Here is a 6,886-nt window from a genome sequence, read left to right as displayed (position 1 = left end):
CCCGCCTGGAGCCGCGAGCGGGCGCGGGTGCCCAGGCCGGGGCTGTGAGCGCCGTGCGGTGGCCGCGCTGAGAGGCGGGGGCAGCCGGGCGGCTGTCCTCTGGCAGCGCCTCTGAGGCGGTCCCGGCGGGGAGGAGTTTCCCCAATTACACGCCTGACAACGCGCAGGGCGAGGAAGGCGAGGTTTGCATGGACTCGGAGTTTGAGGCCAGGAAGGGGGCGGAGCTCCGAGGGGGAGGGGAGGCTGGGGATCCCGCAGGGAGCCTGAAGAAAGGTCCCCGGGACTGCACCTGGAGAGCCAGCCCGCGGTCCGCCTTCCTCCGGCCGTTTCTACCCAGGGCAGGTTTCCTGCAGCGCTGCCTGACCTCCCGTGGCCGCCGTCGCCCAGGGTTGAGACGGTTTGCTGAAAGCAGCCCTTTCATCGCACTCTTCGTGCTAAGTCGGCTGAACTCCTAGCCACTGATAAGATTCTGTGCTTGGCAAGGTGGCTTTCTGCGGGAATATTTGGAAAAAAGCACTCCAGATTTATGCCTTTCTTACAGAAAAGGGAGACTAACACATAGCAATAAACAGTAGAGGTGGAAAGGAATGTTAAAGGTAGGAGCTAGGTAGATCCTAAGGCAAGAAACCAAAGACATTCCGTTTGGCGGAAGCATGAGGTGCGCCTCATCCCATGTATTTTCATATTCCGAAAACCAAAAATGGCATTTACGATTTCATTTGTCATAATCATTCAGAAAGTTAGTCTTACACCATGTAAGTATTGCAATCTCAACGGTGTAGTAAATCCACTAAGAATTTTACATTTCTATCACTCCCAAAAAATTCTTTAAAAATATTTTATAAGTGCTATTCATAGATTTATGTAACGGTGTGATAACCGTTTCTTTAATATTGTCAAATAACTTTGTTCCTCCAGGCACAGTGGCCCACGCCGGTAACCCCAGCACTTTGGGAGACCGAGGCAGGCGGATCACTTGAGACCAAGAGTTCGAGACCAGCCTGGGCAGTATGCAAAAATGATGTCTCTACAAAAAAGACTAAAGAATTAGCTGAGCGTGGCGGCGTGGGCCTGTATTCCTCTGCTGTGTCCCCCTCGTTTCTGGATAGGCATGCAGTGGAGTGGAGTGCAGTTGTTAATGACAATATTGTTTTTCAACACTGGAGCTGTCATCTCCCTGGCATCACCTTTGTGTCTCTGTGAGGTGCTGAACTCGCCCGGCTACCCCCTTTCCAGGACTCTTTCTGGCATTCTTATCTTCCTCTGCCCAGCACATCCCTCCTACTTAGGTGCATAGGTGCACATGGTCTATAAGGTCCCCTGTTTGATGAAGACTCTGACGCTTGCATTGTTCCACCTCCAACACCTGTACCACACCTATAGGCTTCAGGGGAATATGAGCATTTATCATACTCTGCCCTACTCCCTAATTTTCTGTGCCAAAATCTGAGTGCTTTAAAAATCAATTAGACGATGATTTATTGTCCGGTCATTGCTTATAGAAATATGTCGTCTCCACATAAGAGACTTGAGTTTCACTCTGGCGCCCAGGCTGGAGTGCAGTGGTGTCATCTGGACTCACTGCAACATCCACCTCCCAGGTTCAAGCGATTCTTGTGCCTCATCCTCCTGAGTAGCTGGGATTATAGGCTCCCACCACCACACCTGGCTAATTTTTGTATTTTTAGTAGAGATGGGGTTTCACCATGTTGGCCAGGCTCTTCTGGAACTCCTGACTTCAACTGATCTGTTCGCCTCGGCCTCCCAAAGTGCTGAGATTACAGGCGTGAGCCACCGCACCTGAGTGTGCTGCAAGAATGCTGCAAATAGAAACAATTCTTTTGTGCTTGCCTTCTTAACACAGTAATAGGAACATAAGCAAAAATAATCATCCGACACTGATCACGTAAGATGGGCCAGGGCCGACAGGAAGGCTTTACATTAACTCATTTTAACTCTCACAACATTATTTCTGTTTTGCATATAGAGAAAAAGCACAGAGAAGTTAAGTCACTTACCCCAAGATCACACAGCTAGTAGACTGAGGATGTTAAAAGCCAGGCAGTTGGTTCCAATGTTGCAGTCCTAATCACTATACCATACTGCCTTCCTGAGGAGGAGCTCAGCAGACATTTGTTTGGCTAGTTGATGAAAGTTTTGGACTCCTTACCATATTATTTATTTTTTTGAGCATGAGTTAAAATATTCACAAGTTGTTTATAATAGAAATAGACTGTTACTTGGGTGATTTTGTAAAATATCAGTAAATAAGAAGTGTCCTAAGATTTGTTATTATTTTTACAATTCAATCAGTGGACAAGAAAATGCAATACTGTTTTACATCCCTGTGCTTTTATTCTTTTCCTTTCTTGCATATTTCAACGTGCTATTATGGATGAATGCAAGGTGATCCCCTCTGGCCTTTGGAATGCTTTGCTTCATTTATTACACTGAGTAACTCAACTTGATACGTCTGAACATTCTACCTTGGAAAGCCCCTCCCCTCTTCCTGGAACGAGATTTTGTTTTTTAAAGCTAAATGAACTGAAAGGTTGGGGAAAAATCAAAGCAAGCTTTCTAGGCGTTAAGTGTGAAAGCAAAATGCAAGGTTAAGAATGTTCAAAGCAGAAGCCACAGGCTTTCATGTAGCTCCCTTGCCCCGGTCGACCTGCGGGGATGCTCTGCGGAGCATGCGCAGTGCGCACTCTCCAACCCGCCTCAGCCTCTCCATCTTCAGCCCGGGAGAAGCGGGCGGGATTTACACTTGCTCCCCCTAGCTCGCAGGAATAGAAAGGGAAATAAAAAGCAGGTGAAAGCGAGCGCCACCAGAAGACTGACTGTTAGTCCTAAGAGGTTAGGTAACGGATCGGTGCTCAAAACCGAAGCGCAGACGCGGCCGTAATGACGGAACAGCTCCAGCGTGGCGCGCTGCTTTGCTCCTGGCTTGGCGCTGGGTCCTCGGCTCTGGAGGTTCTGGGGAAGACCTGGGCTGTCCGCGCAGCGGCGGGTCGGGCTGCACCTCGGCGGGGGCGGCGGGACCCTAGCAGCGTTGCCAGGAAGCGCCTTTCCGTTCCCGCGGTGGCGCGCTGCGTCCCCCCAGGCCACGGAGCCGCCCGGCTGCCCACGCGCCCTTCACCGCGCATCCGCTGCTCCGTGGTTGCCCTGAGTGCTGCTTTGAGAAACATCCCTCCCACTCCCAAAACTACTTCTGGGCTACATGATGTTTCGTGGTTTCGTATTTTGAAAAAGCGCCTTTCCCTTGTCAATCAAAACAGTACTATCAAGGGACAATGCACACACAACAAAAATGCACCAATCTTAAAAGTATGGCTCAGTGAACTATTTGGCATGTGTATACCGTATGTATATGAATAGCATATGTATAGCACCTGGATTTTTTTTTTTTTTTTTTTTTTTGGTGACTGAGTCTCGCTCTGTCGCCCAGGCTGGAGTGCAGTGGCCAGATCTCAGCTCACTGCAAGCTCCGCTTCCCGGGCTCACGCCATTCTCCGGCCTCAGCCTCCCGAGTAGCTGGGACTACAGGCGCCCGTCACGTCACCCGGCTAGTTTTTTGTATTTTTAGTAGAGACGGGGTTTCACCGTGTTAGCCAGGATGGTCTCGATCTCCTGACCTTGTGATCTGCCCATCTCGGCCTCCCAAAGTGCTGGGATTACAGGCTTGAGCCACCGCGCCCGGCCGGATTATTATATATAACAAATACATAATCATGTAATTCCCAGTGGCTGGGCCATCTTCAAGTCAGTACCCATACTGGGTAACCAACTATTCAGCCTTTGGCCACAGAAGCCTGGTTTTGCCTAGTCTTGCCCCTTGCATAGATGTGGTCATGCAGTACTATCCATTTAACCTCCGGCTTCTCTCACGCAGTGCAGTGTCTGTGAGATGTACCCTTATTGCTACATTAGCAGTCATTCATTACTTTTTACTGCTGTGCATGATAGTTCTTTGTGTGAATGCACCACACGTTATTTATTTGTTCCTATGCCAATGGATATTTGGGTTGTTTGAAACTTTGGGATGTTATGAATAAAGCTGACATGAATACTCTTGTCTTTGGATGGACATATGTGTTCATTTCTCTTGCTTATCTAACTGAAAATAGAATATCCAGATCACAAGGAAGGCAATGCGTTTAGTGATAATAAATATTACTACAGAGATTTCTAAAGCAGTTATGTTTATCACGCATTGGCCATGAATGAGTTCTGGTGTATACCCTTGATGAAATGTGGCCTTGCCATTCTTTTTGTCACCATTCTGATATTTATTATTATTACTATTAGACGGAGTCTGGCTCTGTCACCGGGCTGGAGTGCAGTGGCACGATCTCGGCTCACTGCAACCTCCGCCTCCCAAGTTTGAGCAATCCTCCTGCCTCAGCCTCCCGAGAAGCCGGGACTACAGGACTGCATTACCATGCCCAGCTTTTTTTTTTTTTTTTTTTTTTTTTTTTTTTTTTTTTTTTTGTATTTCTAGTAGAGATGGGATTTCTTCATATCCGCCAGGATGGTCTTGATCTCTTGACCTCATGATTCACCGACTTGGCCCTCCCAAAGTGCTGGGATTACAGGGATGAGCCACAACGGCCAGCCTTCCATTCTGGTATTTCATTCTGGTTTTGATTTCATAGAACTTCTTTCAAATTTTTACCAGCCATTGGAATATATTCTTTTATGAAGCGTCGTTTAAGTCTTTTGCCCATTTTAAAACTAGACTGTTGGCCTTTTATTTGTAGAAGCTCTTTTCTGTTTTATGTTTTGTTTACCGTTACACCTATTGCTTTAATACATACCGTCAATATCCCCATTGTAGCAAGACAAAGAATACAGTCATAAAATAAAATGCCTTTTAGGCATTTATTATGCCAAACACGTAAATTATTGTTCTCATTATGACATAAGAATAATACTCTTTTGGTGACAAAAGATATATTGTATTAGCTCAAGGTCCACTGAAGAGCTTCCAGTAAGTTGGAAAGTAAAATCTGGCCATGTTTTCTTTTCTTTTTTTTGAGACGGAGTCTCGCTCTGTCGCCCAGGCTGGAGTGCAGTGACCGGATCTCAGCTCACTGCAAGCTCGGCCTCCCGGGTTCACGCCATTCTCCTGCCTCAGCCTCCCGAGTAGCTGGGACCACAGGCGCCCGCCATCTCGCCTGGCTAGTTTTTTGTATTTTTTAGTAGAGACGGGGTTTCACCGTGGTCTCGATCTCCTGACCTTGTGATCCGCCCGCCTCAGCCTCCCAAAGTGCTGGGATTACAGGCGTGAGCCACCGCGCCCGGCTGCCATGTTTTCTATACAATAAATAGAACAGCAACAACCTCTGCTATCCCTTAAGCATAAACTATCCCTTGACATAAACTTAAGTAAATGGCTTGTTACAAATAAAAATAAATAACATTTTAGAAACTAGTTAACATTACTGGCCCAAATGTGGTATTTACTCTCTTATGTATGTCAAGAAATTTCAACATGAAGTATATATTAAAAATTAGCAATAATTTCTGAGGTATACATGAGCCAAGCTGCTCACTCTTACTGTGGAAGCAAAACTAACTTCTGAAAATAGTCTACAGAAATAATATGTAAACACATAGAGCTTGAGATAGACTAAGAACATCCTTCTGTGTTCTATGGACCAAAATACAAAGTTCTCCATTACATATGTAAATAAACACACTTTCATTAGTTTGGAATATATTGATATTACATGACTATGTGTATATTTTCTGTACACCATAAAACACATGTTGACAGTGTTTCCAGTGACAACATGCATTCTAGCCCCAACTATTGGAAAGGGTATAAAACCTTAATAAGGAAACTACTTTGCTTTGCTTTAACTAAAGTTTTAAGTGAAAACAAAGCCAACACTCCTTGTTGCATCATGGACTGAGGTCTAAAATGTTCAGAGTCAACAATCTCTTTGGTTGTTCCCCAATGTAACAAAGCACATAAGCATTTTCTCTCTGTTCACAAAGTCTGATCATCTTCAGCATTTTGTCTTAAAAACTGCTTTCCAAGTATGAGGGATCCATGCTGTTACGTTCTTTCTGTTGCCTTCTTTACACCTGATGTGGCCATATAGGTTAGCACCTTGTAGCACCACACCCATGATAACCACGGCTAGCTACCCTGAAAGAAATATATCACCCGCAGCACTGGACAGGCATTAAGTCCCAACCAAAAGATTTGATTCAGCCTCTGAAACAAGTTCGTCCTCCCGAGAGGATGCCTTTCTGGACTCGAGTACCCAGTGGCTCTTTCCATCTTCATCATGTGATTCCAACACCGTAGACCCACCACTAGTCCACCTGTGACATTCGTCACTGCCCTAAAGTCACATGACAAGATAATTGTCACCATACAAGCAGTAAAACTGCTGCTGACCAATTTGCAAAGAAGATAGACCACAATTGCACTGACTCGAAAGAATAACTGGAAAAGTGAGGCCGCTGGATATCTGATTTTGGATTGTTTTGTTAGTTGTCTCTTCTGCATCCAACACTGAAATGTCTTCAGTGTCATCATTACTGTCCTGATGCAACATGGCAACCCTCTGCCCGCCCCCCAGTATCACTTTTCAAAAAATTACTATGGCCTTTTATTTTCTTAATATCTATTATTGTTAGTTCTCTGAATTTGTTCATTTATTGTTTATTTATTGCTGTTCTAGGTTGTTTGCATCTCCAGATAGATCAGCTTTTAAATTTTCCCCCAATTTTTAAAACTGTTCTCTTGGAAATATTCACAAGTTTACAAATAAATTTGTAAAACTAATCCTGTAAGTTTCTATAATATTATCTAATCTACAGCACATAGTCTAATTTTTCTAACTGATCCAATAATACCTTCAATAGCATTTTT

At 45.0% G+C, this 6,886-nt stretch overlaps 1 pseudogene; it reads right to left on the bottom strand.

The window, feature by feature from the left end:
• Positions 1-5,992: 5,992 nt before the first annotated feature.
• Positions 5,993-6,569, bottom strand: LOC108535942 (Golgi apparatus membrane protein TVP23 homolog B pseudogene; annotated as a pseudogene).
• Between the last annotated feature and the right edge of the window lie 317 nt (positions 6,570-6,886).

Source organism: Rhinopithecus bieti, unplaced genomic scaffold (genome assembly GCF_001698545.2).
Source record: "Rhinopithecus bieti isolate Rb0 unplaced genomic scaffold, ASM169854v2 scaffold_13247, whole genome shotgun sequence".
Classification (NCBI taxonomy): Eukaryota; Metazoa; Chordata; class Mammalia; order Primates; family Cercopithecidae; genus Rhinopithecus; species Rhinopithecus bieti.
This window is presented reverse-complemented; position numbering and strand designations above follow the sequence as displayed.